Raw genomic sequence first — 17,768 nt, 5'->3', positions numbered from 1 at the left:
AGAAACTTCAAGATTAAAGATTCAAGGAAGCTACGGTGCCCCTGAAGTCCAAAAAGTGAATAAATATCTTGTGAAAATTAGAGGATGTGTTGTACGTGCAATATGATTTATTTATTTTTTACCTTTTATGGACTTCAGGGGCTCCGAAGGAAACAAACATTCAACTTTAAAAAAAAAAAAAAATAGCTTTAAGAATCTGTCCTTCAAAACTTTATAAAACTTGTTATAAAACAGAAACAAAGATTGTAATGTAAATTAAAAAAAACACTTTTTACTTTTGTCATTCCATTCTTTGTTCTTATTCCTTTCCTGACATCCCTCTTCATACGTCAGCGTTCATTTGTTCATTATTTTACACATTTCTCCTTTCATAAAAATCTAAAGTGTGTCAGTCAGAGCCCAAAATACGTTTGAATGTTTGAAATGGTCCTGCTGTCAGAACAACAGAATCATGGATCAAACTCAGTTCACATTTACTACAAAGGTTACCATTGGTCTCCTTAAACGTCTGATAAATAACTGGAATATATTATGAACCATTACAGAGTTAATTTCATGTGAACACGTAGAGATCTGTATTCCCTCAGTGTACCAGCTGCCATGATGTTCGTGGACAGCAGAGGGTGCAGACTGTAGCCGCTCAGCTCTGAACATCATGATGCTCTGATGTGTTTCTGAATAAACAGACAGAATCAATCACCTGGTTAGCCCCCCGTCGAGCTGCGACCTTCCTCCTTTGTGTAGAGCTAAAAACAGTCGTGCAGTGTGTCGGAGGAGTTTCCTTTACAAATGTGCAGGAACACAAACATTTCACTGCCATGATGAAACTCAACAGACCCCTTACTCTAAAAGTCCATACAATGGAAACCAGCTGAGACCTGAGCTGATGTTGGGTTTTATTTAGAAGATCACAAACAGAGATCATGGGACGGCTTTGGGAAGAAATCCATGTCCTTCTATGAGATGAATATTTTAAACATCGTACACTCAACATGGGACAACAGATGGAAACAAGCACTCGCAATAAACTGTCTTTGCAGCACTTCAGTATCAAGTTCTTTTTTGAAAATGATGTAAGAAATGACATTTATTGATCCTTCAGGGTAAACTGAGCTGCTGCATGAGAGCAGAGACGCTGAACACAAAGAGTGCGTATAAAATAAACAGTCCTAAAGAAAGTCCTCAGGGAAAAATAGGATTTACATAAATAAACATTAAGCTCAGTTTGATGACATATCAACAGCTCATTAATTAAGGAGCGTGAGCCGACGGATGTTTACACTGTCCGGCACATAGATGGCGGATGTGTGAGCAGGAGTGGGTGGAGCATCATTCATACACGAGCTTAAATTGAGTTGCAGCAGAAAATGAACTGTGTGAAAAATTGAGCTGTTTGCGTTCACACATACAGAAAGGAGGCCTTGTGTTTTTCCTGCTTGCGGCAGCTCGTGATGCAGTATGAATCATTTCATGCAAATACAGCTTTGCTGCATTATTGGGTAATTAATGAGAACATAGAATGATGTAATATGTCTCTGAAAGCAGGCTTTTCACCTGTCATCACGTATTGTTGTCACACTGACGTTAAGGATGTGACTTCTGTCACCACTGATAATGTATTCAGACAGAAAAGGGGTTATCTTTGTCCATGTGTCCTCAGAAATCCGCCATCAGAGCAAGAAAAGGAGCTTCAGAGCAGCCGTCATGATTTGGGTTCAGGTGAGGTTCACATCTAAAATGTAACCTGGAAAAAGATCACAGCAAAAGTTTTTTCTTCTGAACTTTTTTTTTGGGGGGGTCTCAGTTGAAAAGCATTTCAGCTCTTCAACATAAAGCTGGCAAAAGTACATGCGTGTATATTTTTTGTTTATTTCGAGAGATTCTGACTTTCATCGTCTTGTGAATATTCTGTTTATGAAAAACAAAATGCAATCCTGCTCAGACTTAACAAGAGACAAAAGATTAGAGTTAAAAATTGAATAAAGTGAAAAAATTGGTCACAAGATTTTTTTTTGTCCTTTTAGGGCTTCCGTAGAAACCGGTAAAAGTCAAACAGCCGACAAAAAGCCACAAAATAAAACACCATATCAGTATTTTGGCATCATTTTTTCTGCAACGACAACACAGGTACTTCTCGACATCAACTGACTCCTTGACTGATTGAAAATTATGCTTTAATCATTTCTTTGTTTTTCAGCCTGGCCTCCAGCAGTTGGCACCCATAACTTCTTGAGCTTTTCAAAATAAGGCCACTTATGTAACGGCTGCAAAACTGACGGGTTTGATGGACTGATAACTCGAGACATGAGAGCTCCTCTGTCTGCAAGCACACACACTGAGTAGAGAGCGTGATGGGAAGCAGGTGAAGAAGCAACGCTTCAATCACCGGTGCATGGTGGGGGAAGATTGTGAACACATTAGTGTTGCATCCACTGCTGCATGTGTAGGTGTTGTCTCCATAGAAACCAGGAGCTTACTGCAACTGTTGAGCGTTGATACTCTGGAAGCTGATGAGGAGTGCACCATCTGCCTACAAAAATCCAAAATCTACTCCGCATGATTCGTTCTCTTACTGATTAAAAATGTGAATCCTTTCTTTGTTTTTAAAGGAGGTTCATTTATCTAAAGAAGAAGAAGAAGGAAAAAAAAACTTGACAATGTTGAGACATTTTAAAAGCAGAGCCTGATGTCTTTTATTAGCTGGACTCTTAGGTCATGAGGCTGCTCGCTGTGTTTGTTCCCAGAGAAAAACTATTCCAGGACTGTAATCCTCTGATAGTATCTACGCTCTGCATGTCAAGCTGTGGCGCCTTGAAGCTGCCGGACTCTCTGAGAAACCATCGCGGACAAAGCTCGAGGCAGTGAGAAGCCATTAAAAGTCAACCTTTTTGACATGCACACTATTAAACAGTGATATTTAAAAGAGTTGCAGTTTGTAAGACATTGGAGATACCCAAACCTGGTTACACAAACCCCCCCCCCCCCCCCCCCCCCCCCCTCCACTCGTGGATTTTCTTCCTGTGATCCTGCTATTTTAAGAGACCAAATCCAGTTATTTGGTCATTATTGCAATCCCTGTTTTGACATAACAACCCGCAGAAACAACGAGCCTTTCTGTCCTCTCAGAGATTATCCAGTTCATATCCAGTGAGATCTGCTTGCAAGCTGCTGCAGCACTTTTTCTAACATTTAGCAGTGTTTCACCGATGCTCTATTGTTTTTGTGTTGTCTTTTTGTATTTTGTACGTTAATGCTACCCCTCGTTTTTTTCTCTTTTTGCTTTTATTGATATGAAAGGTCCGCGGTTGAGACTCGAACCTGATGTGCCTGTGTGTACCAACTGAACTAAACCAACGGCCCTTTGTCTTGGTTTCTTTTTGGGGCTTCCTGCATAGAACATGGTGACGGCAGAAACCCCATCTTACACATAACAATGAAAAGAAGCGGTTGAAGAGCTGTGGTTGTTTACTTTACTAAAAATGTGTGTGTTGAACTACAGTACTACTTTTGACCACATGATGGCAGTCCAGAGCAAAACATGCCAACTAACACATCCACACCTTTGGCCCTCACACACTCTCTCTCTCTCTCTCACTCACACACACACACACACAACAACAACAATGTGACAAGTGCTCGCAGCACTGCGCAGCAGAAGTGTCATCTATGTTGAATTTAATGGATTTTTTTCTTTTCACTTTCTCTGCCTCTCTGCAGCCCTGACATCCTCCAGTTGCCGAGCTGTGGCCATTTTCATCATCAGCAGAGAGGGAGAGGAGGACAGAGGGGTGAGAGCGTGATGGAGAGGAGAGTGGGAGAAGGGAGTAAAGCAGAGACTGCGAGAGAGATATGTGGGTGGTTTTGAGCAGTGAGGAAAGATGCTGTACTCTGGGAGGCTGTTTTTTTTTTTTTTTTTTATTTATATGTTTGAAGAGCAGCAATGAGCTGTGACAATGTTTGGAAACTGTAACCTGTATAAACCAAACATACAGGACTCTCAGAAACCTTTTTACCCAAACAGTAGCGAAGAACTCTGAAGCATTTCACCGAGAGGCCCAAAACATGCTCACTCCGTTCTTCTGGTGATTACGTGCTAATCAGATGCTACGATACACTTGACACGCCAAGTACGAGCTGTCCCCGCTTTGTGCCAGCCACATCACAAGGATTTTGGTTCCTCACTCTGTCTTCATTTTGAAGGGGGGGGGGGGGGGGGGGAGGGGGGTGTTGGTACATGTGGCTGACTGCTGCTCGCTCGAGGTTTTTTTAAGGCGGGAATCAGGGGGTGCCTGCGGGTCAACAAGTGGTCTGAAAACATCACATGAGATCCTCTTGGACCGAGATCAGAGGCGAGGAAGGAGGAGGGCAGCGAGTTTGACGATCCTGTGAGACATTTTGTTGCCTTCATAGAATTGTGCTCTGCAGATAATTGAAATCGAGTGTAGAAAACACGGTTCGACACAGACAAGTTAACCTGAACAGTTGAAAAACGGGTCCGAAAGATATCGTCGTAGCCTCAAGGTTGAACGTATGATTGCACTAAAACAGAAGGAAAAATAATACGACTTCTCAGTTGATTTTTTTTTTTTCCCCAGTTAAGATTTTTCGAATGCATGTAAGGGCTCAATCGTGTTTCTAGACTTTTCCATTCGCACGATGGTCAACATATGACAGGGGAGCATTTAGGGCGGGGCTACCTGTGATTGTCAAGTAGCCTTTAGCAACCTGACAGTGTTTTGTTGGACTGTAATTGATTTATAGACTATTTATGTCCAGGTGGTCATTTGTCTGAGAAGTATATAATTGATGCTAATCAATAAACAACATGATTGACAGCTCAGCTGTGGTGCTGTGTGCATAGGATTTGCTGATCACCAAGGGAAACAGCAGAGAAAAAAAAGGTTTCAAACACAGACACAAGTGTCATTGAACTTTGTATCACCCTGCTTTAAACCGACACAACAATCTGTTCCGCTCTGGACTGTTCCCACCTGAGGGATCTCTGATGTTTTTTTGGTAACTGTGGGTGTTGGTTAACAGAAGAGTCAGGATGTCACACCACTGTAGAGTTTCGTGCACAACCCTGAATCCAAACATCTCCATTTGCATGACAGGAGGAGATGAAGTTAGCCGCTCATATTTAAATATTTAGTCAGTGTGACGATCTGATAAGCTATCATTTGCCTCTGCAGCTTCTCCTTCCTGTCCCGTAAATACAAAGTGTTCGAGACCGTCTGTTAGCCTCCCAACAGATCTCACAGGGACTCTAAACCACGCTAAGCAAACTAGCATTTGTGCTAGCTCATAACTTTACTTTTTCTAAGCCCTGTTTCTTTTCCACCTCCCCTCTCTATTCCAACTAGTCACTTCTGAGTCCACAAAAAAAACCAAGTTGGCTTGATCAAAATGAAGGCCTGGAGACTTCAAAACAGCAGTCCAACAAACCAGTGACGTCACAGTGGTTAAAGCCAATTATTAATTCCTGGAAATCTGAGATTTAATTCATCTGAAAGTGAACAGATCTCAGACTCCCACCAACCAGAAATCTTAGAAAGTGGCCAAACATGTAAGATATACCCAGTTGACTTTAGTCTTTATACTTGTTTTTTTGTTGTTGAGAAATTTGCAACTAAAACAAACATGCAAGGAGTCTGTTTACTGCATTACGGATGCACAAGACAACTACCACATCTTGAGGAAAATATAATTAGATTCAACTGCTTCAAATGATGCAAATTGTTCTGTCATGACCTGTTTTTCATTGGACGATTGACAAACTTTTTTCTCATGATGTTTTATAAGCACAGGCTTCCAGGAAAAATTTGTGTTTGGGACTTTTGTTTTATAACCGGGACAAAAACAGCTGCACCTATGGCAGTCTCTGTAATCACACAGCCATCGTTTTGACCCTGCCTTGTGTTTCTTTGTCATCTTTATGATAATTATCTTGCCTATCTTGAATCAGGGTTAGCCAAATTCAATGATGGCAGCTGTAAAAAAAAAAAAAAAAAAAGCGCTAAATGAGCTAATTTAGTTTTTGTTGCTTTTCTATACAGTTAGCTTATTGCAACTGACAGCCAACTAAACGTCATATGACTATTACATCCAAAAGAAACAACTGCCTCTAAAGAGTGATTGAAAGAGGCAGTCATTGATTTTGTCACATTCAACACAACGTCTCATGTCCTCTTGGCTCGTTCTCAAGAATGCCTGAAATCATGCACCAGAACACTCGTATCTCCAACATCAAGTTATTCACATTTCCTCTAATAGGATGTAATGTTTCCTGTTAGCATAAATGATATGAACCCGATGCCCTCAAAAAAGATGCGTGCACTCCGCTGACCTGAAACCTGCAGGACTTAAGACAGGAAATACAGCAACGTCATGTAAAACCACATGCACTCGTTCAGCTTCTTTATCACAAATCCGAACAATCATTGGCTCACAATGCAGAGCAAGAATACAGAGCAATGTGCAGAAAAAGCTTTGTGTGTTTGACCTTGGTGATATAGAAGAATTGCATCTCCTTTCAGATGCCTTAATGGGCAAATGAGGAGCGCTCGTCTACACTACAAATATAAAAAGTGCAGTGGATTTTCCTGATCTTCTGACGTTACCTCATTGAATTTTAAGTGAACTCCTTTAACTCGATACAGCGCCACCAATTGGATAAAAATATTTTAAGTTGTGCACTAAAAAACCCTCAACATTTAGGTTTTATAAGTGTTCAGCTCTCATCCAGCAGCACAAATGCACCGTATTAATTTTCACTTTGAGTTTCAACTTCAATGCAGTATGCAAAACATCCCAGAGATGCACGAGGTGTGTAATCCGGAGAATGTTGTAAGAAAAAGGGTGGTGCGTGTCAAATGAAGCCAACGCATAAAGCCTTAATAATTCACTCGTCTTACACCTTCTTGTGTTTTTTTTTTTTTGTTTTTCATTAAATCGCAAATCTCACTGGAGTGACTGAAAAGGCTCTTGAAGATAATTTACCGAGGCCACAAGAGAGACGCGGCGCCGCCGACTCTGTCGCCTCTTAAGTGGTCCGTGTCACTCTCTCCCAGCTCGCAGCTCGGAGACGGAAAGCAGCCTCTCACGTTCCCAAGGAAACGAGGAGGCTGCTTTCACACTGCAGCTGCAACCAGCGTTCACACTTGTGGGTTTCAGCACAGACCAACACACGGACCTAATGCGTCTCAGGAAACGATTTCTCCTTTAGTGACTGATTGTTTTATACCGAGCTGAATGCTCTGCTGCTTTGTGACAACCATCACCACTGTCCTATAACAGGACTTCCTGTTATTGCAAAGATCACATCTCACACCACGTTTCCGTTTTGTAACGCTCACTTCACAACATGATATAAAGGCTCTGTTGAATTTGTTGCATCACGTCTCCAGGACTACCGATACGCTGATGACGGAGCCTTTCATAACATGAGCATGCTCATGTCTTCAAGAGAAAAGGCACCTGTACACCTGTGGCTGGACGGAAACTCAGGCTGATGTTTTGTCTGTCTATGGTTCAACAAACCTCTTTAAAAAACCAGAACAGAAACAAGTGACACTCGTGCATCTACTAGTGTGTGTATATCTCTACATCAAGAGTTTTATTATATTGTTCTACACTGTTGCACTGCAGGGCCTATCTTTTCATTACTAACACTTAACCTACACGTAATTTTTTCACTCAATCCCACGCACACCATCGTGCTGCCCCAAATACTCACTAGAGCACCAAAAGTGGATTAATCTGTCACTGAAAATAGGTCCAAACAAATCCAAAGGTTTTCTCCTGCTGGAGTAATCTTTTCTAAAGACTGTAAACAGTTTTGTGCTACTTTAGAATATACTGAGCACAAAGTATTTACATTGTGTTCAAAGAATCAAAGACGACACAATTTGTGGATAAAAATGGACGACCGCTGGAAGCCATTATCCATTTTAGCAACAGAATAAGCCAAATGATGGATAGCACAATCCACTTTATACTCAATATAAACATTGCACAACAAGTAAGGAAACGTGGGAGAGCCTCTTTATTTCCCTTTTAAATGACGCCACATTTGGAAGGAAACATGCGTTTGTGGGATACGCAGCAGTGTTGAGGATGTGGGCTGCACCCATAATAAAACTAAACGCCAGGTGCTGACAATCAGGGGCCTGATTGCATTAGCATGGGCCCTGCTAAGGTGTCCTTGTTTGACTGATCTGGAGAAGGCCGGTGACAAAGGGCTACTTTAAACAAGTACCTAGTACCACTAGTGTGATATTTAGCAACAGCCCTAACTATTTATTGCTTTACACCTTAACATGAGGGGTACGCACAACCTGCAGACTTAATGATTTAACGTTGTCAGCCTTGCCCTCGGCACAAAAATAAAACTTGGTTAAACTGACTAACATTTTTATTTTTTATATGTTGGCCTTAGATGCAGGTCCCATTGTGGACCAATTTTGATGGACATTTGTGTCCAATTAACCCACCCAGAAGGACTGAAGTCTGACGCTAGCTACATTCAGCAAACCAGTTTGATATTGTGGACCTGCAGACACTTTGATGATCAGCCAGGTCAAATATATGGTGCTCAATACTCCTACTTGGACTGTTTTCTGGTCGATTTTAAAGTTTTAAAAAAAGCTACTCCTAGCCCAGTTTTCATTAAAATTAGCCATAGAGACCAAAACATTTCTTGGACATTACTGTAAAGTTGGAAATTTTATCATGAGGCTCTATGAGGAATGACTCACTACTGAAAAGCACTCTGGGAACTGCAAGTTGTTTTGTCACATACGTGTTGATTTAATTTCACAGCCCTGGAAGTAGCTACTTCTGACGAAATACGATGATCTTTTTTTTTTTTATATGCACAGTCTCGTTCACAAATTACCTCTGCCATCCTCTGAGTTCACGTTGAACAACCTCCAACATGGTGACATGTAACATCCACGTGCCTGCACTCACAATGACGAGTGGAGTCCTCAGAGCTCTGATCAACACACTTCACTTTCTGTGATGATTGGGTAACTCTCATTAGAAGGACAGGCCAATGTCTTGCTTTCAATCCACGTGACTGTCTGAGACGGATCTGCTCCCCTTTGTTACTTTCACTGGAGATTGTTGAAGAAGTAAGGAGAATTTTCTTTTCATGACCATGAAAGGTGGTAAGTGCTTTAATCTCGCAGCAATGAGTAATGTTTTTATAATATTTGAGCAATTAAGTCTAACAGGCATAATGATATCATGTACAAAGACAAGCACTTGAGCTGCATCATAATTAACCTTTCTGCACCGATTATAATTAATTTCAAGTATATTTTCATCATTGTGCAAAGTTACGCGTTATGGGTTTATTTTTAATTTTATTTTTAACACCACTACAGGATCAGACTTGATGAGGTTAAATATTCTCACACACTTTTAATGTGGGACTTTTTACTCTGGGACGACGTACAAATCAAATAGTTGTATTGTTCTGATATGGATCTAATTAAGAAGAATGTGAAAGTGAAACAGATCTTTAAATCGATTTCATGGTTAAATGACATGTTTTAGTTAGCCCTCCTTAATAGGGACTGCTGAAGACAGCTGGTCTTGGTCCTCACTAATCTAACAGTAGAAGTCTCTTCTGTCTGTGCTAAAGACTGTGAAGACCGACTCAGACTCAGTAAGTTGGTTCCTACTTCGTCTGAGTGGAAGTGGCGTCGCTGTCCCCTCCTCATGGTTTCGATACTCCGATCTAAACAATTGAACGACCTATAACTACCTGAACAGGCCCCATCCATCCTCTTTGTTTCTGTTTGGTTGATTTGGAGGCACGTCATACTGCACCCAACCCAGACATTAGCACTCATGCTAAAAAGTTCAGTATAAGGAAACATGGTTCAAAAACTATGGCGTTACGGAAAGGGTCTTTTGTTTGGAGCCACATAATTAGCCAAATGGACTCACCTGTTTCAACTGAATAAAGCGTTCAGTATCAGCACAAAGACTTGTTCCTACCAAAAACTACAACCTTTGAAAAGAACCAGAAAAAACTCAAACCTGACCACCTCTTCGATTTTCTGGTCTGCTCAGAACACGTTATTCCAGTTTGCAGTAAAATATCTTTTAAGAAATAAAAACATTTCAATCTTGGCAGCTAATTACACTTGTTGTCTGCTCTGCTCACACCGTCCTCTTGCACTGAGATCGATGGGAGTCAGCTGACAGCTGCATGAGACTAACCAGCTACTTCAACAGTGGCCGCGGTCAAAGGCCAAACCTCTCCAATAATCCCTGATTCCGCCCCACATGGAGGAGTAGTATTTCAGATAATCCATGGAGACGGAGGTCATTTTATAGAACATCTGTTCAGCCACTTTGTTTGTGCAAAGGTGGAAACACCTTCTTTTACCTACATATTCTCTGTTTCTTATTTGCAAGATTTATAATCTGGATGTTTCCTTCATTTTAAATGCCACCATTGCATTTTTTTGTATTTTACATTTGAATGGACTTATGGTCCTTCTCAGGCTTTCCTGCCTTACATGTCTGAAACTTTTGTTTCGTGGCGGTGGTTGTGGGGACGATATGGTCCGATGGTGGAGGCTGGGCGTCATGAGGTGGTTAAATGTTTTATACAGATACACAGTGACGTCGATGCCCACATATTTGTTTGCATTTCTTTCCAAAACGAAAAGGAAATGTTTTATTTTTATTGATTTAATATCTCCTATAATTCTAAAATGTGGAACATAGAACAAATAAAGAAAAGCGCTTCTACTAGATGCTAACAGTAGCATTATTACAATAATATACAGTAAACAGTATTATTGGTAATCCCTGTTGTGTGTCCTAATGTTTGACTGGTAGTGTACATTATTTGTTGAAAATGAATGGGGCAAGGGGGCTCCAACTTTTTCCGTTTCTTTTTTATCTTTGACAGCTAATTACTCATTATTTATCCTCGGTGACTATCACTGACAGACTTTGGTTTTCATGGTGATAATTCATGCAACACACAGCGGGGCAGCAACACTCAGTCACGCAGTCAGACGGGGCTCCCTCAGGGAGGTTTTCTACTGAAGAATTCTACTGAAGAATTTGCACATTTTGGGCCACTGCTTTGGTTTAGGTTTGTAAGCCCATAATTGCCCCCCCCCTACTGGTCTATGGCCTACTGGTCTGGGTCCAACTGGTCTGGGTAGGTAGGTGGTAGGTAGGTAGGTAGGTAGGGAGGTAGGTGTAGGTAGTATACAAAAAAAAAAGATCCTTACCGACCTAAATAACTGAAAAGCCTTCAGATTGGTTGAAATCAGTCACAGTGACAAACATTTAAAATCACTGGTGTGACTTAGTCGGAGTGCAGCCAGCCTAGAAACGCCATGACCTTGTGTCCAGCTCATGTTTGGCGTGTGTGTGTGTACAGCCTGTCTATTTTTGCCAACCAGTGAGGCTCCCCATACGTCCTGCTGCTGGATGCAGAGTGCTGACCTACATTTCCCTCTCACATATTCAACTCTGCTCCACGCTGCCTCAGTGAGCCGCTGGGCTCATTTCAAGTCTCAATGAATTTGAATGACTAGACCTTTTCCCACATGTATATTTAATGTATTTATATTGTGTTGTTTACGGCAGGTCATCGGGAAGACTTCTGCTCTGTTTCACATGACTAAAAGAACACAACGCCTGGATAGTAGCACCTGTGGTCGGGCGACTTCAGTTGCTTGTTTTGGCTCCAAATGTGACAATGTTGAACTTTGGCACGCAGACAGAAAATAGTGGCGGTGACCGTGGAGGAGTTCATGTTTAACATTTTATTTCAGGCGAGAGGTGACAAGAGGACACAAATGATTTCAACAACTGTGGTGATTAGTAGTTACAAAGTTTCTGCACTTTAACGCTTAATAAACAGTGAATGAAAATCCAACAACAGCCCAACGGAAAAGAACACATGAATCTGTTCAAGTTCTTCATTTCATGTGTCGCCATCTGGAAGACTAAATTTGCTTTCAGCCAAATCAAAAGCCTCAGATGATTAAAAGTCATTTGCTGTTAGCAGTACTCACTAATTACTGTCATTAATAAACATCACCAGCCCTGATCAATTAGCCCCTTAATCACTATGTCGGTTTTTATACATGAGTGTAGCGATAACTTGTGGCAATGTGATAATTACTAATCATTTTAAGACGGGGTTTCGTCCTTGAACGGGGCCTGATTCTGTTTACGTCTTGTGTCTCGCAGCTTAAATGTCAGCTTTTTTTCTTCCCAGGATAAGCAGCAGAAAATCCCCTAGCAACAAGTGTAAGATCACGTCGCACTCTCAGCAGCGCCTGGGGAGATAAACAGAAAGTAAACACACAGGTAAAGAAGCAAAGAAATGCAGAGGATCAGGTAAAGAGGGTCAGAAAGTTTTCACTGGCCAGATTGATGGTGTGACACATGTTTGAGGCCCTGTTGCTGTGAACTGCATTCCTTGTGCAGGGAGGCCTCCAGGATAGGGGCTCGCTGCAGTATTCTTGTGCCTGCCTGTTTAATCACATTTACAGGAGGATACAAGACGCGGATGCGGACGAGCGGGCCGTGTGGAGCGAACTCACGAGCTCACATGGCTCACCATGCTCTCCTGCCTGCTCAGTCAATCCTCTCTGCTGTCTGAATCCCTTACACAAGCCCAATCCACCCGGCGCCGGCTCCTGAGCTGCTCCTCCCTCAGTCCGCCTCCCTCTCTGGATTCCACTCCGGGTCCTCTCTCGAGCTTGTTCTCTACTCCGAAAAGTAGGTCACTGTTTGCTTTGTATTATTCAGCAACTGGAATGATTGTGCGGTGAGGGTTCTTGTCTGTGATCTGGGTGACATGCAGGCGGCCCAGTGGTGTGCGGAGCAGAGAGGAACCCATCAGGCAACATCCCGCCGAACACACGTATACACAACCCAAGTGCTCGATTTTAAAGATAATATTTGCACAGAGAGTTTAGAGTGAAACTCTCTCCCCCCCCACCCAGTTCATTTTGCACTCTCATGCCTTAAACTGCCATCTCAGAGAACAGACACTCTTAATGTGTGACCGCGGAGGAAACAGACGGATCCTCAACGAGCGTGCACGAGGAGGGCCGATGAGTTAAAAGAGAGTTTTGAATGTTTTCAGCGAAGAAGCAAAGGAGGTTATGGTGATCTATAAAGACATGAATGGAAGGCTCCTGCAGAAGAGATGAACTCACAACAAGTTCATTTCATGTCACCACAGCCCTGGAGGGCATTGATTAAAAGCTGGCAGAGGTTTGGTCTGTGTTCGTGCAGGTAGAAGCAGCATTTTTTTTGGGCCCACTTGGTCTGAGATATTTCTGCAAAATGAGTCTGTATTCAGTCCACAGGGGCATTAGCTCGGCCTGGGATCCTACCTGGAATGCAGAGCGTTTACGTAACTCGAAGGACTTTGGATGATCTGTGATTGATGCACTTTGTGGGATGTTTTTCCTGTTTTGAAACAGCACACACACACACACACACACACACACAAACAAACAAACAAACACATTGTAATTATAAGTAGCTGTGTTTATCTCTAAAGATCAGTGAACAGTCTGTTGAATGACAAATATGTTTTCGTAAAATTTATGATCAGTCTCTCCGACTCGTTAGACCGCACGGAATTAATTAGGAGAAAAGGCGGGGTCAGGAGAGGAAGGTTTTTTTGTTGTGTGTTTCCTGGACAGAGAAAAGCGTAGATCTTTTTCAGGTTGTTTCCTTTAGATTTAGTTTTTATTTTTTTTAATCTTTGTCCTTCAGAGCACTGAGCTGCAGCCAGTCGCTAATTCAGCCCATGAAGTCAGAATCACAGTGAGTGGCTTGAAAACCCAGCGTTTGGTAAATGAAGGTTATGCTACTAAATAATATGTGAACTATTTAGGCTTGTGTGCAAATGACATCCATCATTTGACATAATGCACACATTTTTTAAAGATGTCAAGATGGAGATAAAGAAACGTTTTTTACCATACAAAAAAAAAAAGCAATATGAATGAAAGCATCTTTTTTGCCACGTCGACACCGAAAAGTTCAACATTCAGACGATAAAGGTTTTAAAAACAACTGCAGTATACACGCCACTACTCAAAGCACTTTTACACCACGTCACACCTCCCCGTTCACACACTGATGGTCGAGGCTGCTGCGACCTTCAGAGACTAATCCCATTCAAACGCATCTATGAAGCAGCAGGAGCAACTTCAGGTTAAGTGTCTTGCTCAAGGACGCATCGGACATGCGGCTGCAGGAGCTGGGGATCAAATCCCACGGCTTTCGGCTCGAGAGACGAGCGGCTCTAAAAACTGAGCCACAGCAGTCGGTTAACATGACGATGGAGACGGTGCAGTTTCCCAAACTTTCTGTTTTCAGGTAACCGAAATGTTGTTTTTTATGTAAACAAACAAGTGCAGCCATACGTAGCTGTTTTCTGCTGAATCTGTTGTCATATAAAGGAGACATAAGTAAACAAGCAAACTGTTACAGAAGTTAAATAGCAACGATTTATTGTCATTTTAATTCTTTTCAGGAGTCACACCTCAAGTAGAGGATCCATTTCAATTTCCAACAATTTATCTTTTTTTTTTTAAAAAAAGGCAGTTTCTGCTGCCCTCCAAACCCAATCTATTCTCATTCTGCTCCTCTTTGTTGCCCTTTCTTTCCCTCCTGATACATTTTTTTTTTGTTCCCTGAGCTGAATAAATAACAGACATAATAAGCACAGATGATGTAAGCTGTCGTCGCTTTAATGCCACGGACTGAAAGGCTGAATGATTCCCAACACAAAGCCCGCAGGTTTCAAATTGGAACTGTGATCGGAATAAAGACGGCGTATGAGAAGGAATAAATCATCTCCCCTCGTTTCCTGCTGAGCTTCTGATAACCTTTTCCTTTCCTCATTAACAGATGGAGATTACGGACATTCGCCAGATTTGAGACACATCGTGGTTTCATCTCTGTGTGATAAAAAGCCATCAAACTGGACGTCTATATCCGGCTCACTGTTCGTCGTAGCTCGCACCTTTATCTTCGTAACTCATCTTCGTTTGACAAATGATTGGATTGTAAAAAGAAAAGGAAAAAAAAGGTTCTAGTTTTGTACATTCATGCTTCCTGCAACATTCGCCAAGGTTCAAAACAAGCTTGTGTGACAACAAAAAAAGATAGGACAGGTACGCTGACTTATAAGAAGGAACGCCTCACGCGACAGGCATGAAGGTGTGGTCGAGAACGTGCCAATGACGGGCGTGTTTCGTGACGCTGACGTCTTCAATTAGTGTTCCAGCTAAACGAGGTTTGTTCTTTTTTGTTGTTGTGATGTGTCAGAGAACATTGAACTTTACTGAGTCGGTCATTAAAACCCACGTGAGCTTGTAAAGCTGCGATTCGTGTTCTCGCAGGCAGAAAGAGCGAAGAATAAAAATCCCCTTAAAATTAAGAAACCAACGACCGCCTGCGTTAGCGTGTGAATCTATGACTTGGTTGCAAGCAAGACCTCCTAAAGCAGAAATATAATGATAAAACTAGATTTAGGCCTCACGTTCAGTGTGTAATTTACCCCTTTTTATTTGATCAGTTTTACACAAATTAGCCACATTCATCACCCGGGAACATCCGAACGAGCGTGAGAAAAATAAGGGTGACCTCCTGATGTGACACGTCCACCTCATGTTCACCTGGTGTTAAACTGTGATCCGTGTCCAGACTCGTCACCTGATAACAACGAGTCATATCTTGGTTTGCTTTTACACCTGTTGTTTTAATGCATCACCTCGCAAACACTGTCTGACCTGGGACAGTTGATGTAAGTACGGCGTGCTTCTGTGCGCGCCATTCACAGGAACACCAAAGTAGGATTGTTGTGAAAAACGGTGACGGGGAAACACTTCAAAGTAATACTTACCATATCAAAGTTCTCTTATTTTGAAATGATTGCAGTGATTTCAGAGTACATCTAGCGTGCCAACATCATTGGCAGGTTGTTGGCGTCGAAAGACTGACTCCATTTACAAAATTGTATGAAATTCCTTGTGCATTTAGCCATGAAAAATGAGAGTACCATTATAGCCTCGTTTCAGTGGGAACACGAAGCCCACACAGCTGCCTGCATGTTTCTCTTGTGTCTTTGTTGCCTGGCTCAGTGGTGGGTTTATAGCTGACTCTGTTCTCTGCCTCATCCTCCACAGGGAACAACGGAAACAATCATCCAACATGTCCTGCAGAGCTGAAGATGGAGGGCACCGTCTGCCTTAAGAGAAGCTCTGCACGGAGGTTCAAAAAAGGACAGAAATATCATGTTGACAGTAAGAGACACGTCCCTTCCTAAGTGTTGTGGACGTGCACCTTTCGGCCTTCGGTGAATGAACATCGCTCTGTGGCCAATGAGGACACGATGTTCTTCAAGAAATCTCAGAGTAGAAATACATTGATTCAAATGTGTAAAATCATTTCATGTAATAAGTATCAGTAAAAACATGTTTACATTTTCTCCAGCTCAACATTTTAATACATACTTTAAGGAGAACCGTCTCACCAACTAGTTACATAAGAGGACTCTTAAAGCCCGTCCATGGCTTTCTCAAACTGTCCCTCAGTTCTCTGAAAGTCTTCGTCCTACACAAATACACACATCAATAAGCACATTTCAATTTTGGAAATTGGTTTTTACTCAATGACAAGATAGGAAATAAAATGTGAAAAAATAAAAGGGGAACCATGGAACCTCAAATCATCTTTGAAATGACACTTAAAGTTGGGTTTTGTGTTGGATACAGTATCAAGTGCAGCTTTTCGAGGTTTGTAGACAACAGCACTTAGTATAGGTCAAACAGGAAATCCTCTTCAGTTCAGCCCCAGGCTGGGGCCTTCGTACACGGGGGGGCCTTTGAATGAAGCTACCCCTGAATTGGGACACAGCTACAGATCTATCGCAGCCTTTTTACCGTTGCCGGTCAGGAAAATGTCAAGTTAGCTTCTTTAAATGCAGCCAACTGGGAAATGGCGGGAATTATCAAGTGTGCAGTTTACTCATTGTGACAATTGAGTTAATTCCTATGTTTTGGTCCCTGACGACATGTGATTTTAGAACAAAAAAATATGACCATCTGTCATCTGAAATCTGCAGGAAATGGGTTTGGTAATGTGCCACAGCCCTGCTGCGTTCAACAGAACTGTTGTATGATTAAAAATGGATCTTCTTGCCATCTTTGTAGTGTTACCTTTTAATTTCTGCAAGATTAAGCTGCAGAGAAATACTGCTGACTCAAACTGGTCGGTCTGATTGTGGTCAGTGCAGTGCTGAGTCTGCATCGGCCATCTGCCTTGTCCCGAGAGCGCTATCCTGACCTCCACCCTTAAATCTGCACAATCGAGACGAGAGTTTCACCTCGAACAACCCGAGCGCTGCTTTTATGCACGCTGGCATCCTGGCTCACTCTGCTCCTGCCTCGGGAGTCAGGCTGATGAACGAGAAGAGATCAGATTGTCCTCGCTGCGACGCATCATCGCAAAGTCACAGCATTACATCACAATGAATGTGCTTTTTTTTTTTTTTTTTTTTTTTTTTAGTTCTGAGTTGCAGTGTCATGAGGATGGTGTTTCCCATTTCACGTAGCGTGAATAATACAGATGTTTCACAAATTGTCTTCAAATGCAAAACAAAAAACATGTACTTTTTTAATCATAAACATGTTAATTCTTCCAGTGAACATTCATGTTGACGTGATCAAATCCTCTATATTCGGAAAGATTTG

Source organism: Symphodus melops (assembly GCF_947650265.1).
Source record: "Symphodus melops genome assembly, chromosome: 17".
NCBI lineage: Eukaryota > Metazoa > Chordata > Actinopteri > Labriformes > Labridae > Symphodus > Symphodus melops.
The sequence above is the reverse complement of the archived record's forward strand: the minus strand, read 5'-3'. Positions refer to the sequence as shown.